The sequence below is a fragment of the Bombina bombina genome, chromosome 3 (assembly GCF_027579735.1).
Source record: "Bombina bombina isolate aBomBom1 chromosome 3, aBomBom1.pri, whole genome shotgun sequence".
Lineage (NCBI taxonomy): Eukaryota > Metazoa > Chordata > Amphibia > Anura > Bombinatoridae > Bombina > Bombina bombina.
The window spans coordinates 590,708,729-590,729,883 of NC_069501.1; positions in this window are offsets into that span (position 1 = coordinate 590,708,729).

Below are 21,155 nucleotides of genomic sequence, written 5' to 3' on the forward strand. Positions count from 1 at the left end.
GAATGTTTATGGTTGTGTCTCTATTCACTCATATAAAAATGATTTTTGGATTTGGTCACCACAGGTACGGTATCAATTCCGCCTATTATATGTTTGGTTTTCGTGTTGGCATGACAACGGTAACATTAGCTGAGCGGTTTTTGTAGCCACATATCAACAAATAGTCTGAATATTCCGGTTTTATCTTTATTTTGTAATGTTTGTTCTGAGTGGCCGCTTGTGATGTGTTTGTACCGCCCTGAGTTTGATTTCAGCCGGCTGTCAATTATGCTGTGCATACTAGTGCTAGTTACAGTCTCTAGCTGTAAGGCAGGTTGCTCCAGCTAGAATTACCTTTGTTGGCAATGTTCTCTATGGTTATACCTTGAGCAGTGCATGCCCTTAGTATTTATCTCTCTGTGTTTTAATTGAAGATATTTATTGTTTTTTTTATATCCCTTGCAGCCCCACACATTCATGTCTTGCTAGAATGCATTTTCAGACGCGCTATGCAGACTGTGTGACCTCATTGCCTTTTGGGTATAGTGGCGTAAGAATAGCCTTTTTGTACCAAGACGCTCATTGTCTGACACTTGCATGGTTTGACCCTTCCATCCGCTATAGCATTTAATTCTCTCAAATTAGCTCTCAAACATTCCGTCTGTTTGCTAGTTGATTGACTACTTCATCTATGGTGTTTTTTATTTTGTTTTTTGTTGTTTATTTTGTTTGTCATCCCGCTTGTGGTATTATTGGTTATACCTAGCATGTTATATTTAAGTTAATGTTTTTTAATGTCAATTTTATTTATTTTTTGTATTTTTTTGCACTTTTGTCTGTCTTATTATGATTGTTACTATTTATCATTTTTTATTATTATTTACCATGTATTATTGTCCCTGGTTGTTCTTCTGCTGTCCTTTGTTGAATTATTGTTGAATTCACATATAAGCATTATTTTTAATTGTTTTAGTTTTTGTTGTGTGAGGTGGTGGCTAGGTAGGTTGTTTGTTTACTTTTAGCTTTTATTGTTTTGTTTCTTTCTTTTGCAAATACATTAGTGCTAGTATTTGTTTATCTGTTTTTCAGATTATATATGTCCTGATGAAGGCCCAACTGGGGGCCGAAACGTCGACCATGTCTTATAGATTCTACTAATAAAGAAACTATTTTTTCTATTGTACAAATCCTGAGAGTGCCCTTTTTCTACATGGATTCTTACATTTATTACTTTTGAGGATTGCACCCAGGTCTTGACTACTCCACCTGGTTGGAGTGATGGGCTACAGGCTACTTGACTTTGGATATATATATATATATATATATATATATATATATATATATATATATATATATATTTATATATTCAATACTAATCACAAACATGTGCAGTTACTTAAAATTAAAATAGAAGTGCTTATTTAATGTTACTTTTTATGTGTTCTAGATATGCGAGTGGTTCAAAAGAGTGAAAAGAATTTATTTCAATTCAATGATATTACAGTGCCAAAGATACAACATTGTTAATATTCTTATTATCATTTATTTGCAGTGTACCAATATGATATGCAGCTCTATAGGGCCTTATGCTCTGAGCTGGTGAGACTATTTAAAGGACCACTAAATAAAGTTGAATTTTATAATTAACAAGTTCATAATAAATAACAATGCAATAACACTTACAATGAATTTCAAATAAGCAGTAGATATTTTCTTCTGACAAATTTATTTTTTCCTATTTGCCGCCCCCCTGTATCATGTGACACCCATCAGCCAATCACAGACTAGCATATGTATACCCTGTGAACTTGTGCAGAGGCTCAGCATGATTTGGTGCCTCAGAAAGTGTGCATGTAAAAAGACTGTGCAAATTTGATAATAAAAGTAAATTTGAAAGTCTAGTAAAACTGTATGCTTTATCTGAATCATAAAAGTTTAATTTTGACTTTAGTGTCCCTTTAAGAATGCTTGCCAGTTCTTCTGTTTCCCTGGTGGAATGATCTAAAGCTACTTTTTACCCTGAGACAGGGTGTCTTGCTAAGGGGGATATCCTGCATTTTAGTATGGGGAGGAGATGCAGACATTACAAAAGTGCACAATAATATTTGTATTTAAAAAATATTACAAAACAAATAATTTATCCGTTCACACACAAATACACATAATGAAATTATATTGTTAAGGTGCATCAAAAACCGTAACAAAATTTCATCACCAAAAACTGTATTTTATCAAAAACCTAACATTTGTATTTAAATTACACAGGAATAAATCGTATTAAAGGACTAATCTAAAGTTGATTACTGGGATACTTCTCTCTCAAAAAAATTTTCCAGAATGAAATTATAATAATTTCTAATAAAGCAAATGACAGATTGTTGTTATATAGTTACTCTGCAACCCAATTTCATCCATAACTCCCTTAAATGATTATCCATAGTGTTCTCTGAAGAAGACACTCATAACAATGTGACTTAACTAGACACTATAAACCAGTCAAAGGAGAGCTACTAAATGGTACATGGTCTAGGGAATAAAACTTACAAGGAAATACTTTGTAACCTTAATACAGTCTTAGAGTAGAATCATCTTAGAGTAGAAAAGAGAGGTCAGAAAACTGCATGACTTCACCAGAAACACCATTCTCTTAAATTGTTGCTGGCCAGCACCAGCTGCTACAGCCCACCGGGAAATCTCCTGGTGTCCTGGTAGGCCAATCCGGCCTTGTTAATAGACAAACTCCACCCACGCCTTGCATTTTTGGTGGAGCCAATCCAGGCTTGAGTGTGCAGACAACAAGGCTAGCCTCAGTCATAATATTAGTACAAAGGCCACACTGCTTTGCAGTTCTTATCTGTTAAAACTAATTATGAACAGATATGTAATAGCTTTAAGAAGTCTGCAGAGTGCATTTACAGCTCTAAAATTGATAAAATACACAATTTCAGGGCTAAATATCATGAAAAGGGGACAAAATAAATTAAATGCATGTACAAATATAGGCGATTGTAAGATGCTATACACAGAAAGATGTTTAATGTGATTTGTATTGGCTGTAGGATTACATATTTAAAGTGCGCCCACTTTTCACTGCTAATTTCACTCCACGGAGTGGCACTTAACTAGACACTAGAAACCAGTCAAAGGACAGCTACTAAATGGTACATGGTCTAGGGAATAAAACTTACAAGGAAATACTTTGTGACCTTAATACATTTAGCTTAGAGCAAAAAAGAGAGGTCATAAATTTGCATCACTTCACCAGAAGCACCATTCTCTTAAATTGTAGCTGGCCAGCACCAGCTGCTGCAGCCAGCTGGACAAGATGTGTAATGTGATTTATATTGACTGCAGGATTAAATTTTTAAAGTGTGCCCCCTTTTCACAGCTAACTTCACTCCACCTAGCGAAGTGTCCCTACTCCCTTCCTAGCAAGCTCCATTACTTTCAATAGGAGACATCTCACCACTCGCAGGAACTGCGGTGTTCGGCACGTCCGATCTGGCAAAGTTGAGATAATTGGGCCCTTAGTCTTAGTATGAAAGACTAACAAGATATTTTTTTACAGATGAGTAATTTACACTATGTAATATTCTTTAAGAAATGCATCTCAATTTGTAAGCATTGGCTATAGAAAGAATGTCTTAGAACCTTCAAAATTCATGTTTTAAAAATGTCTTTTCAAGGAATTTCCTACAGACATGTAAAAACTTATTTCTGAGTTTATTTATGGATTTTAAAACTGTAAAGGTAGATCAGCTATAATAGACTATTCTCTCTAGTCCTACATATTAAATTTCAGCAAACGCACTATTTGACATCATAGGCTTTTTATGCTAATAGACTGAAATTGAATGTAGTATTATATGTTTCTTATGAAAAAAAATGTATTTTACTTGCTTAGCAAAGTTTTTATTAAAAATATATGTATTGCATTAGAAACTGTAATAATTGCTCAGGTATCCTTCATTTGCAAATTTATAACCACTATCTATTATCAAAGTTATTTTAGAACTTTTATTGCTTTAATAAATGAATAGGCCCCCCATTTATCAAGTCATGGCAGGATAATGTTCCCAACCTGTCCTCAATGTGATCGGTGTGAGCTGGCACTGCTTTACGTCCGCTGCCTACATTTAACATTGCACAAGGGAATCATTGTGCAATGTCACCCTTTAGCGCAAAAGCAGGGTCTTGCAGTCACCCCGAATGAAAGATTTCATGTTTTTTTTTTAACTCTGCCACCACCGCTTCCACTGCTAGATAAGTGGAGCCTATAGTTTGAAGATAATGTATTATTTCTAAAGTTTTTGGAATATTGTGATTCTTGACATAACCGGTATTATTCGCTGTCAGTAGACCCCAAAAGCAGCCCTTTAAAAATGGGAACATTAACCCTGTTTTCCATTAAATCCATAGAATGCACGTCTTCCATTTTCTCTAAAGTTGATTACTGGGATACTTATCTCTCAATATTTTTTTTTAGAATTAAATTATATTTATTTCTAATAAAACAAATGCCAGATTTTTGTTATATAGTTACTCCGCAACCCAATTTGCTCCATAACTCCCTTTCACAGTGTGAAAATGATTATCCATAGTGTTCTCTGAAAAAGACACTAATAACAATCGCCTAGATTATGAGTTTTGAGCGCTATAGGGAAATTAACGAATGCAACAAAAGTGGCAATATTTAATCCCCTATAGTGCTGCCATTACAAGTTATAAAAAAAACGACTTGTGCGGACGATGTGGTGCTTTTAAGCTCCGTACCGAACCAAAAACAAACGCTGTTTTGACGTGCTCGCTTTCCCCATAGACATCAATGGGAACAGCGGGTCAGAAAAAAGTCTAACTGCGATCGCGGAAAGAAAAGCTCCGTAACGCATCCCCATTGATGTCTATGAGGAAAAAGAAACTAAGGTTTAAACCTAACACCCTAACATAAACCCCATGGCTAAACACCCCTAATCTGCTGCCCCCGACATCTCCAACACCTAAATAATGTTATTAACCCCTAATCTGCCTCTCCCGATATTGCAGCCCCCTAAATAAAGCTATTAACCCCTAATCTGCCATTCCCGATATCGCCACCACTATGCTAAAGTTATTAACCGCTATTCCACCGCACCCCAACATTGTTGCCACTATATTAAAGTTATTAACCCCTATTCCGCCGCTCCCCGACATCGCTGCAACTAAATAAAGTTGTTAACCCCTAAACCTCTGGCCTCCCACATCACTACTACTAAATAAACCTATTAACCCCTATACCACCAGCCCCCCACATCGCAACAACCTAAATTAAACTATTAACCCCTACACCTACCCCTAAACCTATCCCTAACCCTAACATAACCCTAACCCTGACACACCCTAACTTTAACATAATTAAAATAGCTCTAAATTAAATTTACAATTATTAACTAAATATTACCTATTTAAAACTAAATACATACTTACCTGTAAAATAAAACCTAAGCTAGCTACAATATAACTAATAGTTACATTGTAACTAGCTTAGGTTTTTTATTTTTTTAAATACACTTTTTATTGAGATTTGTGTTGAATACAAGATATATGACTTTAGTCCATTTACATAAATAGAGATTATACATAATATATAAAGGTGGATATGGCAAATAGTTGGTTATACAATATGTTTGTAAGCTTACAATGACAGCGATGGGAAACACAAAGAATTTCTCAGAGCATATATGTCAATAGAAGTTCCTTTAAAGGGGATGGTAAATAGTCAAATGAGTGCCTGACAAATCTGCCCTTCCATGATGCAATCCATAATTGTATGTTAAGATACAATAAAACACTTTCAATGATTAGATTTCGAGGTACATATCTATTATTCAGGTCAGATCTCCACCATTAGATAAGTAAATGGACTTAGTGTAATGATATCTCATTTTGATATGGGTAACATGTAGTATGTAATAGAAAATAAATAGTTGGGGGAATAAACAGCAGGCCTGAGCTGCTTCTAATATTAGGAGAGGAAAAGGGGAGGGGGGGGGGGGGCGTGTCCAGGGAGTTAACTGATATAAAGATATTATTATGTTGATCTTAAGCAACATCTCTTTCGGGTTCGTCATAAGACCAATGGAATATAAGAGATGAGGGTTTACTAATACTTGGATAATTTACCACAAATAGCCCAAAGGTTGTAGAGGATATCCATAGCCAGCATCCATTATCCACCATGTCTGAGATATAACATAATTAATATCATACCCAGTAACTAGGATTAACCTCAAATGATATTAATGACAAATGACATTGAACCAACAATATATAACCTTCTGAAAATAAGAGAGACTATAGAGACCTACAATAAAATGGCTTCTCAAACCTCTATTGTACACCTCTAAAGGGAACTGCTTAGCAATATTAAAGGTAAGAAAAACATGTCAAATATGTTGAAAACATCAGTATGTAGTGATCTGAATTATTGCCTGTTATATAAATGGCTAGTTGGTAACAGGTGGAGTAAAAAATGAGGAACCCCTTAGTAAATAATTAAATAAGCTAAGGATACTTGTCTATATGAGGATCATATTAAACCAGTGCAGAATATTATAGGACATCTTTGTGGTGTCTGAGAGACCTGATATGGAAGGTTATTTTATGGTATCACATGGAGTTAAACCAGTCAGGAGAAATTTTCACATATAAATGTTATGTGAGAGGACATAAGGACGATCCCATTATCTCAAATAGAACCAAAGTGTATCTAGCACATATTAAACATGACCTTCCTAAGCATATTAATAGAAACATAAGCCGAGGAGGTCAGATCAGGGCAAAGGAACAGGATTTGGGGGACAACAAACCATTAAGAGTTATTTTGCAATAATAGAATAGTGCCTAAAGGTCTGCTGGTGGGTTAACAATTATTAATTTCAGGCTGCATACCTCTATTAGATAAGACTAGATTGTAAGTTTATAGAAAAACTCAGGAGGTGTGTGAGGTACCGTGGGTAAGGAACGGTAGCTGTTCCACAACATTGTGTTAACTAAACAGTAGGTTAATACTTCCCCATACGTCTATTTTATCAATAGGCAAGTTAGGATTATAAAAAAGCTTCAGATTGTACATCGTGATGTATATTAATCCCAAGATTACTTCCAATGTAAAAATCTTTCTCCCGCTAAAGGGAGTTTTAAGAGTATAGATGTTGAAAAGGATTACCTGTAATATAAACAGTAAGACTGGTAGGAGATAGATGTCACAGGTCATATGTTTGTGTCTATAGAATACTTTCCACTGATTCGTGAGTGCCTTGGTATAAGAGGAGCAACCATGATCTCCATAATTTTCAAGTGTCAGTGATGAGACCTCAGGACACTAGTGTCGCAGCAAGGTTATTTGTTTGTGTTTGTTAGTAAATGTATAAGTGATCATCTCCTGCTCTCTCGGCCGCAGACCCAGGGCATATCTCAACATATTGTAAAAAAAAAAATATCTCAAAGCTACAGCTATCGCTAGACTCATGAAAGTCACTGGGAACTCCTATCATTATACTTACTGTGACATCATCCACATCTAAGTTGTAAAGAATATGTTCCAATCTATAGAAACCAAGGGGGGTCAACTACTAACCTCCCTATAGGTAATGTCAGATTATAGTATAAAATAAATCTCATAGAGACCTATGCAATAATGAGGGATATTATTATATTAGCAATAGCTTGGGAACCTGCTATTTTAATACTAGGGAGCATTAAGGAAATGTTAATCAAGGAGGTCAATGTGAGGGAGACCTGTAAATAAAATAATCAGTTAAATCAACATGAACTGCAATGCAGATGAGCTGTAGGAGTCAGTATAGACCTATATGTGTAGCATTAAGGAACATGGCAACCTCTAAGTGGAAAAAGCTAAACCATTAGAAATTCCTGTATAACTGTATGAAGTAGGTAATAAGATGTAAAGTCTAAGCATATTTTCTATAGTGAATTAGAGGATAATATGACAATCTGCAGTATAAAGAGCTATGCATAGGTTCCAGATATATATGGTTCACATCTTATACAAAGAGCTAGGAGTTACAAACTTTTAAGTCAGGTGTGATTTAGTCTGTGACAGAGCAAAGTCTCTCCTGTTTATGTGGTCACAGTTCTTAGATTAGTGAGTTTCTCAGGTTTAGCCTACCCCCGAACGATACCATGCCTGTCGCCATAACCCAAGCTGACCGGAGGGTAAGTGCGCTTCCAAGATTTTGTGGATCGCAAGGTCGGATAATAGAGATAGCAACTCCAAGCATTTGTGGTATTCATGTGACTGGGGATTTCCTTAGGCCTTACTCTGAGTATAGTTACTGGGCCCTTATCTTCTGGAGGTCCGACCACATCCCGCATCAGGGCAGCTGAAGGTAAGATCTCCCTGCATACCTCAGACATTGTCAGTGAAGGCTGTTCTGTTCTGTGATTCAGGGATTGGTAAGACCTGTGTAGGGTACAATGCTCAATCCGCTTAGGACTCTGATCTGAAGGCTGCAATAGCCACGCGGTGTCTGTAGATGCCTGTGTGTCCTCATTCATTTCCGGTAGTGCGTCTGTTGGATTCGTCGATGTCCTAATTATGCTTCTCAGGTCGCGAAACTTGAGGTCCATCTGTTGCTCAAACCTCTCTAAGTGGGCTCTTAGGATAGCTTTAAACTCTTCCATAGCGAGATATCCTCATGAGAGTAACGGTCTTTGGGAAACTGTAGTGCCCCAGCAGACGGGGGAAGGGGTACTGAGATCTCTTGAGAGCAAAATCTGAGGCTTTGGCGTTCCGGAGCAGACCGCAGAATCTCATGTACGAGAGGTGAAATGACCAGCCATCTGCTCTATTGCCTGTGATAAATGACCTTCTTGCATTTTTTTCTGAAATAAGTGGTCAGATTCTGCAAGCAGATGATAAAATAGCAGCATTTGGTCTGGAGCCTCTGAGTATGCTACCGATCGCCATCTTGGTCCGGACATGTCCCCCCGTAACTAGCTTAGGTTTTATTTTTATTTCACATGTAAGTTTGTATTTATTTTAATTAGGTAGACTAGTGAGTAAATAGTTATTAACTATTTAATAACTTCCTAGTTAAAATAAATACTAAATTAGCTGTGAAATAAAACCTAAGCTACCTTACACTAAAACCTAAAATTACAAAAAAAAAAATGAAATTATCCAAAAAAATAAAAAAAATATTTATATTCTAATACCCTTTAAAAAAACAACACCCCAAAATAAAAAAAGCCTAATCTAGAATAAACTACCAATGGCCCTTAAAAGGGCCTTTTGAAGGGCATTGCCCTAAGTTAAACAGCTCTATTGCTACAAAAGTAAAACAAACACCCCCTAACAGTATACAAACCCCCACCCCACAAACTACCAAGGGCCCTTAAAAGGGCCTTTTGGGGGGCCCTTAAAAGGGCATTTTGTAGGGCATTGCCCAAAGTTAAACAGCTCTGTTGCTACAAAAATAAAACAAATACCCCCTAACAGTATACAAACCCCCACCCCCAAAACTACCAAGGGCCCTTAAAAGGGCCTTTTGGGGGGCCCTTAAAAGGGCATTTTGTAGGGCATTGCCCTAAGTTAAACAGCTCTTTTGCTACAAAAAAACACCCCCTAAATAAATACATTACACAAAATAACAAATTATCAAAAATAATAAAAATGATTCCTATTCTAATACCCATTAAAAAAAAATACCCCAAAGTAAACCAAACCTAGTCTAGAATCAAATAATAATTGCCATTTAAAGGGTCTTTTGTAGGGCATTGCCCTAAAGATATCAGCTCTTTTTGTGAAAAAAAAAAAATACAAATACCCACTAACATTACATCCCCCCACCCCCCAAACCCACAAAATAAAAAAAACTATCTAAAAAACCTAAGATACCCATTGCCCTAAAAAGGGCATTTGGATGGGCATTGCCCTTAAAAGGGCAGTTAGCTCTTTTGCTGCCCAAACCCTAGTCTAAAAAAAAAAAAAAACATCCAAAAAAACTCTGAAAAAAACAATAATCCCTGACGATCCACTTACGGTTTTTAAAGTCCTGCTTGATCGATTTTCATCCCGCCGCAGAAGTCCTCATCCAGGCAGTGAGAAGTCTTCATCCAGGCGGCCTTTTCAATCTTCATCCAGGCGACATTTTCTATCTTGATCCCGGCAGCGCGGATAGCTAATAGAATGAGAGCTCCTAAAATCATATTGGCTGTTCAAATCAGCCAATAAGATTTAAGCAGCTCTAATTCTATTGGCTGATAGCCAATAGAATGAGAGCTGCTTAAATCCTATTGGCTGTTCAAATCAGGATGAGGACTTCAGCGCCGGGATGAAGATCGTTCAAGCGGGACTTCAAAAACTATAAGTGGATCGTCGGGGGTTAGTGTTAGGTTTTTTTAAGGATTTTTTGGGTGTTTTTTTTTTAGATTAGGGTCTGGGCAGCAAAAGAGCTAAATGCCCTTTTAAGGGCAATGTCCATTCAAATGCCCTTTTCAAGGCAATGGGTAGCTTAGGTTTTTTTCGATTTAGGTTTTTTATTTTGGGGGGATGGTTGTGTGGTAGGTTTTACTGTTGGGGCGGGTCTTTGTATTTTTTTTTTCAGGTAAAAGAGCTAATATATTTGAGACAATGCCCCACAAAAGGCCTTTTTAAGGGCTATTGGTAATTAATTGTAGGCTAGGGTTTTTTTATTTTGGGTGGACTTTTTTATTTTGATAGGGCTATTAGATTAGGTGTAATTCTTTTTATTTTTGATAAATTTAGTCTTTTTTTTTGTAATTAGATACTTTGTCATTTTTAGAGTAGTGTTAGGATTGTAGTTTAGTTTTATTTAATTAGTAGTTAGTTTAATTTTAGTTTAATAATTATATTAGTTTTATTGTTAGTTTAAACTTAGTTTTTTTAATTTGACAGGTAAGTTTAAATTTAATTTAAGCTAGGGAAATTGTAATTTTAATATAACATTAGGGGGGGCGTTAGGTTTAGGGGTTAATAGTTTAATTTATTATATTTAGTTGTGGGGGGTTTTCGGTTTGGGGGTTAATAGGTTTATTATAGTGGTGGCGGTGTAGGGCTTAATAACTTTAGTATAGTGGGGGTGATGTGGCCGGACGGCAGATTAGGGTTAATAATATTTAAATAGTGTTTGCGATGCGGGAGGGCAGTGGTTTAGGGGTTAATAACTTTAGTATAGTGGTGACGATGTCGGGGAGCGGTGGAATAGGGATTAATAAATTTTATTAGTGGCGACAATGTCGGGAGCGGCAGATTAGGGGTTAATAAATGTATTATAGTATTTGCGATGCAGGAGGGCCTCGGTTTAGGGGTTAATAGGTAGTTTATGGGTGTTAGTGTACTTTTTAACACATTAGTTATGAGTTTTATGTTACAGCTTTGTAGCGTAAAACTCATAAGTACTGACTTTAGATGGCGTTACGGATGTTGTCGTTTTAGAATGTAACGCTCGCTTTTTAGCCTCACCGCAAAACTCATAATACCAGTGCTATGGGAATCCCATTAAAAATACTTAATTTTTTAGAGTTCGGTACTGACGTTGCCTTACAGGGTAAAAGGCTTGCGGTACACCTATACCGACAAGACTCGTAATGACTGCAGTGCTGTTTTAACGCTGAAAATACCATATTTTCAGCGGTAAAAGCCGTAACGCAAAACTCGTAATCTAGCTTATTGTGACTTAACTAGACACTAGAATCCAGTCAAAGGAGAGCTACTAAATGTTACATAGTCTAGGGAATAAAATTTTAAAAGGAAATACTTTGTGACAGTAATACATATAGCGTAGAGCAGAAAAGAGAGGTCATAAATCTGCATCACTTCACCAGAAGCACCATTCTCTTAAATTGTTGCTGGCCAGCACCAACTGCTGTAGCCAGCGGAAAATCTCCTGGTGTCCTGGAAGGCCAATCTAGCCTTGTTAATAGACAAACTCCACCCATCCCTTGCATTTCAAGGCTTGAGTGTGCAGACTGCAGACAACAAGACTAGCTTCAGTCATAATATTAGTACAAAGACCACTGCTTTGCAATTCATGGGCGCGATCCGATATAGATCGTAGTTTGCGGCGCAAGCGAGGGAACCCCCGCCGCCCGTAGTTTCAGCTCGCAACTCGAGCTATCCAATATACAGCACCATCAGATGCTAAAGTGCCGTAAGTCGGATAAACCAGCGATGTCCAGAAATCTGCGTAAGTACAAATTTCTGGAGTCGCCAGTGACTTACGGCACTTTAGAAACTGCCGGCGCCTACAAAACCTGACTAAGTTATAAAATCTCCCGTACTGTCTAACACGCCTCCCAAACATAGCCCGACACGTATACCGCACTATCCGCTATCCCCCCTCACTCTCCTAATAATAAAAAATGTATTAACCCCTAAACCGCCGCTCCCGGACCCCGCCGCACCTAATAAAGATATTAACCCCTAAACCGCCACTCCCGGACCCCGCCGCCACCTACATTAACTACCCCCTAATGTGAGCCCCTTATACCGCCGCCAGCTACATTAACTAACCCCTAATGTGAGCTCCTATCCCGCCGCCAGCTACATTAACTACCCCCTAATGTGAGCTCCTACCCCGCCACCAGCTACATTAACTACCCCCTAATGTGAGCTCTTACCCCACTGCCAGCTATATTAAAATTATTAACCCCTAATTTAATCCCCCTACACTGCCGCCAGCTATATTAAATTAATTAACCCTTAATCTAATCCCCCTATACCGCCGCCACCTATATTAAATTAATTAACCCCTAATCTAATCCACCTACACCGCTGCCACCTATATTAAAATAATTAACCCCTAAAATACTAAACTATCCCTACCACTAAACCTAAGTCTAATCCTACAAATAGCCCTGAAAAGGGCTTTTTGCGTGGCATTACCCCAAAGTAAACAGCTCTATTGCCAGCCCTTAAAAGGGCTTTTTGCGGGGCTTTGCCCCAAAGTAACCAGCTCTTTTACCAGCCCTTAAAAGGGCTTTTGGCGGGGCATTGTCACAAAGAATTCAGCTCTTTTGCCTATAATCTAAATCCCCCTATACCGCCGCCACCTATAATAAATGTATTACCCCCTAATCTAATCCCCCTACACTGCCGCCACCTATATTAAATAGATTAAACCCTAATCTGACCCCCCTACACCGCCGCCTCCTATATTAACTATATTAACCCTAATTATATTAGGGTTAATATAGTTAATATCGTTATTATATTGTATATATATATTAAGTATAATAACCCTATCTAACTCTAACACCCCTAACTAAATTCTTATTAAAATAAATCTAATTAATATTAATATTATTAATTAAAATATTCCTATTTAAATCTAAATACTTACCTATAAAATAAACCCTAAGATAGCTACAATGTAATTAATAATTACATTGTAGCTATTTTAGGGTTCATATTTATTTTACAGGTAACTTGGTATTTATTTTAACTAGGTACAATAGCTATTAAATAGTTAATAACTATTTAATAGCTACCTTGTTAAAATAATTACCAATTTACCTGTAAAATAAATCCTAACCTAAGTTACAAATACACCTACACTATCAATAAATTAAATAAACTACAAATATCTAAACTAAAATACAATTAAATAAACTAAACTAAATTACAAAAAACAAACAAACACTAAATTACAAAAAATAAAAAAGATTACAAGAATTTGAAGCTAATTACACCTATTCTAAGCCCCCTAAAAAAAATAACAAAGCCCCCCAAAATAAAAAAAATTCCCTACCCTAAACTAAATTACAAAAGTTAACAGCTCTATTACCAGCCCTTAAAATGGCTTTTTGCGGGGCATGCCCCAAAGAAATCAGCTCTTTTGCCTGTAAAAAAAAACACAATACCACCCCCCAACATTGCAACCCACCACCCACATACCCCTACTCTAAACCCACCCAATAACCCCTTAAAAAAACCTAAGACTAAGCCCCAGAAGATCTCCCTACCTTGAGTCGTCTTCACCCAGCCGGGCCGAACTATTCATCCAATCCGGGCGATGTCTTCATCCAGCGGCAAAGAAGAAGTCTTCCATCCGGCGATGTCTTCATCCAAGCGGCAAAGAAGAGGTCCTCCATCGGGGTGAAGTTTTCTTCCAAGCGGCATCTTCAATCTTCTTTCTTCAGCTCTCCGACGCGGAACATCCATCTGGCCCGACGACTGAACGACGAATGAAGTTTCCTTTAAATGACGTCATCCAAGATGGCATCCGTCGAATTCCGATTGGCTGATAGGATTCTATCAGCCAATCGGAATTAAGGTAAGAACAGCCAATAGAATGCAAGCTCAATCTGATTGGCTGATTGGATCAGCCAATCGGATTGAACTTGAATCTGATTGGCTGATTCAATCAGCCAATCAGATTTTCTTACCTTAATTCCGATTGGCTGATAGAATCCTATCAGCCAATCGGAATTCGACGGACGCCATCTTGGATGACGCCATTTAAAGGAAACTTAATTCGTCGTTCAGTCGTCGGGCCAGATGGATGTTCCGTGTCGGAGGGCTGAAGAAAGAAGATGCCGCTTGGAAGAAAACTTCGCCCCGATGGAGGACCTCTTCTTTGACGCTTGGATGAAGACATCACCGGATGGAAGACTTCTTCTTTGCCGCTTGGATGAAGACATCGCCGGATGGAAGACTTCTTCTTTGCCGCTTGGATGAAGACATCGCCCTAATATTATTAGGGTTAATATAGTTAATATAGGTGGCGGCGGTGTAGGGGGGTCAGATTAGGGGTTAATCTATTTAATATAGGTGGCGGCGGTGTAGGGGGATTAGATTAGGGGTTAATCTATTTAATATAGGTGGCAGCGGTGTAGGGGGATTAGATTAGGGGGTAATACATTTATTATAGGTGGCGGCGGTGTAGGGGGATTTAGATAAGATGCAAAAGAGCTAATTACTTTGTGACAATGCCCCGCAAAAAGCCCTTTTAAGGGCTGGTAAAAGAGCTGATTACTTTGGGGAAATGCCCCGCAAAAAGACCTTTTAAGGGCTGGTAATAGAGCTGTTAACTTTTGTAATTTAGTTTAGGGTAGGGAATTTTTTTTATTTTGGGGGGCTTTGTTATTTTATTAGGGGGCTTAGAATAGGTGTAATTAGGGATTAGATTAGGGGTTAATAATTTAATATAGCTGGCGGCGGGGTAGGGGGATTAGATTAGGGGTTAATAATTTAATATAGCTGGCGGCGGGGTAGGAGCTCACATTAGGGGGTATGTAATGTAGATGGCGGCGGTGTAAGGGGCTCACATTAGGGGTTATGTAATGTAGGTGGCGACGGTGTAGGGGGATCACATTAGGGGGTTATACATTTAATGTAGGTGGCGGCGGGTCCGGGAGCGGCGGTTTAGGGGTTAAATACTTTATTAGGGATTGCGGTGGGGGATCGCGGTTGACAGGTAGATAGACATTGCGCATGCGTTAGGTGTTAGGTTTTATTTAACAGTTCGCGGTTGACAGGTAGATAGACATTGCTCATGCGTTGCGTGTTAGGTTTTATTTTGCAGGTAGTTTAGGGAGTTACGGGGCTCCAATACACAGCGTAAGGCTTACTACGGCTGCATTTTGTGGCGAGGTGAAAATGGAGTAAGATTTCTCCATTTTCGCCACGTAAGTCCTTACGCTGTATATTGGATACCAAACTGCGCGGGTTTGGTATACCTGTCTATGGCCCAAAAAACTACGGGCGAAGGCAGAAATATACGAGCGTAACTTCTATGTTACGCCGTATATAGGATACCAAACCCGCGCAAAATTCGGCGTTGCCGGCTTTTGCGGGTGACGCTGCATATCGGATCGGGCCCCTTAACTGTTAAAACCTATTATGAAAAGATATGTAATAGCTTTGAGAAGTCTACAGTGTGCATTTACAGCTCTAAAATTGATAAAATTTCACGAAAAGGGGACAAAATAAATGATGAAAACATATTACAAAGTTGTTTTACAGCACATACCTAAATATTTTTATGTTAACATTTGAAGGGGTTTACTTTTCTTCTCAAACCCAAATAGATATTATTAATTTTATTTTTTAAAACTAGTTAAAATGCTCTGTAAATGACTTAATAATTTGCAAAAGTATAAAAGCAAAACAAGAATAACACTTTCATTTCCTTTACAAACTTCAGCTTTATGTTTTTTTAAATATTGTTAACATTTTAGACTCCAGACATGGATGGCAGCTGCATTGCTTTGCTTCAGAATGTGATTCTGTAGTTTAAAGTAATAAGAACATAGCTAAAATGGTTGAATCCATCTAACATGATGTATTAAAATTAGTCTTGTTTTAAATTTTTGAATATTGATGCATCTTTGAAACTGAATATTTCATTTTAGTATATGTAAGGACCATATTCTTCACCCAGAATAGATGCTTAAAGGGACATTAAACACTAAACACATACTACATAGAATGAAGCATTTAAAGAACAGATTAGTCTGAGAATAACATGTAGACGTATTTAATAACGTTTTATTAGCTGTTCAAATATTGACAAAATAAGTGTAAAGTTTTAGTGTCTATAAAACAATGAGAGCTGCCATGTTGTAACTAAGGTTACCTTCTCTGCTGTGGCCAATTAGGAACAGTTATAAATAGGTCACTAGAGTGTGTAGCCAATGGCTGTGTGGAATATAACAGTGTTCTGCACTTCCATTTCTAACAGGAACTGAAAAGCTCACAATTTCAGAATGGAATTAGAGGAAAAGCGGACAAAATAAATAATGAAACATATTGCAGAATTTTTTATATATATATATATATATATATATATATATATACTAGTCCTAAAGCCCGTTAACACGGGCCGTGTTGTGTTGTGTTATATTTAAATCTCTCTCTCTCTCTCTCTCTCTCTCTCTCTCTCTCTCTCTCTCTCTCTCTCCTTAGTGCCCCATATGTCATTACCCATTGTGTATCCTTAGTGCCCCCTTATGTCATTATTACCCATTGTGCATCCTTAGTACCCCCATATGTCATTATTACCCATTGTGTATCCTTAGTGCCCCTTATGTCATTATTACCCATTGTGTATCCTTAGTGCCCCCATATGTCATTATTACCCATTGTGTATCCTTAGTGCCCCCTTATGTCATTATTACCCATTGTGTATCCTTAGTGCCCCTATATGTCATTATTACCCATTGTGTATCCTTAGTACCCCCCATATGTCATTATTACTCATTGTGTATCCTTAGTGCCCCATATGTCATTACCCATTGTGTATCCTTAGTGCCCCTTATGTCATTATTACCCATTGTGTATCCTTAGTGCCCCCTTATGTCATTATTACCCATTGTGTATCCTTAGTACCCCCCATATGTCATTATTACTCATTGTGTATCCTTAGTGCCCCATATGTCATTACCCATTGTGTATCCTTAGTGCCCCTTATGTCATTATTACCCATTGTGTATCCTTAGTGCCCCCTTATGTCATTATTACCCATTGTGTATCCTTAGTGCCCCCTTATGTCATTATTACCCATTGTGTATCCTTAGTGCCCCCTTTTGTCATTATTACCCATTGTGTTTCCTTTGTGCCCCCTTATGTCATTATTACCCATTGTGCATCCTTAGTGCCCCTTATGTCATTATTACCCATTGTGTATCCTTAGTGCCCCTTATGTCATTATTACCCATTGTGCATCCTTAGTACCCCCTTATGTCATTATTACCCATTGTGTATCCTTAGTGCCCCTTATGTCATTATTACCCATTGTGTATCCTTAGTGCCCCTTATGTCATTATTACCCATTGTGTATCCTTAGTGCCCCTTATGTCATTATTACCCATTGTGTATCCTTAATGCCCCTTATGTCATTATTACCCATTGTGTATCCTTAGTGCCCCTTATGTCATTATTACCCATTGTGTATCCTTAGTACCCCCATATGTCATTATTACCCATTGTGTATCCTTAGTGCCCCTATATGTCATTATTACCCATTGTGTATCCTTAGTACCCCCCATATGTCATTATTACCCATTGTGTATCCTTAGTGCCCCCTTATGTCATTATTACCCATTGTGTATCCTTAGTGCCCCCTTATGTCATTATTACCCATTGTGTATCCTTAGTGCCCCCTTATGTCATTATTACCCATTGTGTTTCCTTTGTGCCCCCTTATGTCATTATTACCCATTGTGCATCCTTAGTGCCCCTTATGTCATTATTACCCATTGTGTATCCTTAGTGCCCCTTATGTCATTATTACCCATTGTGTATCCTTAGTGCCCCTTATGTCATTATTACCCATTGTGTATCCTTAGTGCCCCTTATGTCATTATTACCCATTGTGTATCCTTAATGCCCCTTATGTCATTATTACCCATTGTGTATCCTTAGTGCCCCTTATGTCATTATTACCCATTGTGTATCCTTAATGCCCCTTATGTCATTATTACCCATTGTGTATCCTTAGTGCCCCTTATGTCATTATTACCCATTGTGTATCCTTAATGCCCCTTATGTCATTATTACCCATTGTGTATCCTTAGTGCCCCTTATGTCATTATTACCCATTGTGTATCCTTAGTGCCCCTTATGTCATTATTACCCATTGTGTATCCTTAATGCCCCTTATGTCATTATTACCCATTGTGTATCCTTAGTGCCCCTTATGTCATTATTACCCATTGTGTATCCTTAGTACCCCCATATGTCATTATTACCCATTGTGTATCCTTAGTCCTCGCGCGCCTCTGTCTTTCAGCTGAGCTGCCGGGTCCTCGCGCGCCTCTGTCTTTCAGCTGAGCTGCCGGGTCCTCGCGCGCCTCTGTCTTTCAGCTGAGCTGCCGGGTCCTCGCGCGCCTCTGTCTTTCAGCTGAGCTGCCGGGTCCTCGCGCGCCTCTGTCTTTCAGCTGAGCTGCCGGGTCCTCGCGCGCCTCTGTCTTTCAGCTGAGCTGCCGGGTCCTCGCGCGCCTCTGTCTTTCAGCTGAGCTGCCGGGTCCTCGCGCGCCTCTGTCTTTCAGCTGAGCTGCCGGGTCCTCGCGCGCCTCTGTCTTTCAGCTGAGCTGCCGGGTCCTCGCGCGCCTCTGTCTTTCAGCTGAGCTGCCGGGTCCTCGCGCGCCTCTGTCTTTCAGCTGAGCTGCCGGGTCCTTGCGCGCCTCTGTCTGTCAGCTGAGCTGCCGGGTCCTCGCGGCAAGAGTTTGTCTGAACTGCGCATGACGGCTTCAGACAAACTCTTGTCTTTTATTATATAGGATATATATATTTTTTTTTTTATTTTTTTTTTTCATTTTATATTACCATCTCAAAGTGATTAATGTCCCTTTAAGGGGACATGAAACTCCAAATGTATTTTTTATGATTCACATAGAGAATACAATTTTAAGCAACATTGCAATTTACTTCTAATATCTAATTTGTTTCTTTCTTTAGATATCCTTTGTTAAAGAAATAGCAATGCACCTAGGTGAGTCAATCACACGAGGCATCTATGTGCAGCCACCAATCAGCAGCTACTGAGTCTGTTTAGATATGCGTTTCAACAAAAGATATCAAGAGAATGAAGCAAATTAGATGCTAGAAGTAAATTGGAAAGTTGTTTAAAATTACATGCTTTTTAAATCATAAAAGAAAAAAACTGTGTTTCAGGTCTTCTGGAAAATGGCAGTTACTGACAAAGCTTTCTTTGCTTATCTTATAAATCCAGTATAGCTGCTAACTACTTGTAGTTTGTATTTCACAAAAATGCTAATTTTTGTAGCCAGACATTAATTACATTTTTTATTTTGGCTTAGTTTAAAGCTAATACCTTAAAGGGACAGTCAAGTCCAAAAAAAACTTTCATGATTTAAATAGGGCATGGAATTTTAAACAACTTCCCAATTTACTTTAATCACCAATTTTGCTTTGTTCTCTTGGTATTCTTAGTTGAAAGCTAAACCTAGGAGGTTTATATGCTAATTTATTAGACCTTGAAGACTGCCTCTAATCTGAATACATTTTGACCACTAGAGAGCATTAGTTCACATGTTTCATAAAGATAACATTGAGCTCAAGCACGTAACGTGACCTAGGAGTGAGCACTGATTGGCTAAACTGCATGTCTGTCCAAAGAACTGAAATAAGGGGGCAGTCAGCAGAATCTTAGATACAAGATAATTACAGAGGTAAAACGTGTATTATTATAACTGTGTTGGTTATGCAAAACTGGGGAATGGGTAATAAAGAGATTATCTTTCTTTTTAAACAACAACAATTCTGGTGTTGACTGTCCCTTTAAAGGGACTGTATACACATTTAGAATGACTACATAAAATGTTTAGTTATGCATTATAAAACAACTTTGAAGTATAGCTTCATTACTTTTTATAAAGTAGAAGATCCTGTACTTGGGTTTGCCACCTCAGCCATGTTTTCCTGGACACTTATGAGTTACACATGCTTCAGGGTTTGCAGGGAGGAACATGTATTGTGTTTCTGGACAGCACTATTCATATTCCTCCATTTCCACCCTGCAACATGTGTACATTATAAGTGTCCAGGAAAGCATGGCTGAGGTGGCAACCCTAACTGTAGTGCAGGGATATGCCTTGTTAAGTCTCCTATTAGCGCAGCCCTGTTTTCTGTGAAGAGGGGTCGGGATTAGCATAGCTTTCCAAGGGCACTATAGATTAAGAATTAAAACTACAGGCGATACTTTTTCAACTGCAGTAAAAGAACATTTACATTAATTTTAACAAAAACGTATGTAAATGTTACAGAACAATCAGTATTCGCTTTGTTTTAAACTAAACCAATACCGAATAGTGTAGCAAAGGAATATTCTGAAATTCAATTTTTTTTTAGAATATTTGTTCCGAATGATTCATTTGAAACAAATTATTTAGTGCTGCACATGTCAAATTAATTATTTTAATAAAACTATGTAAATAATAGAAGTGCAGTGGATTTTTTTTTATTCTGCAAAATTAATCTTTTTGGTGATCTAAAGCTCTTCCCTCTCGCCAATACTGTAAGGTCCCTCAAAAAAAATTAGACAGTAGGCAGAATTTAGTTTTAGAGATTGCTATGCAGAGCTTTGGATATTGATAAGACACACCTGCTTTACAATATAATGTTTAAAAAAAACAAAGGATTTCTCCTCATGTCGCAGAGTTTTTAACCATCCGGAACTTTATGAGAAAAT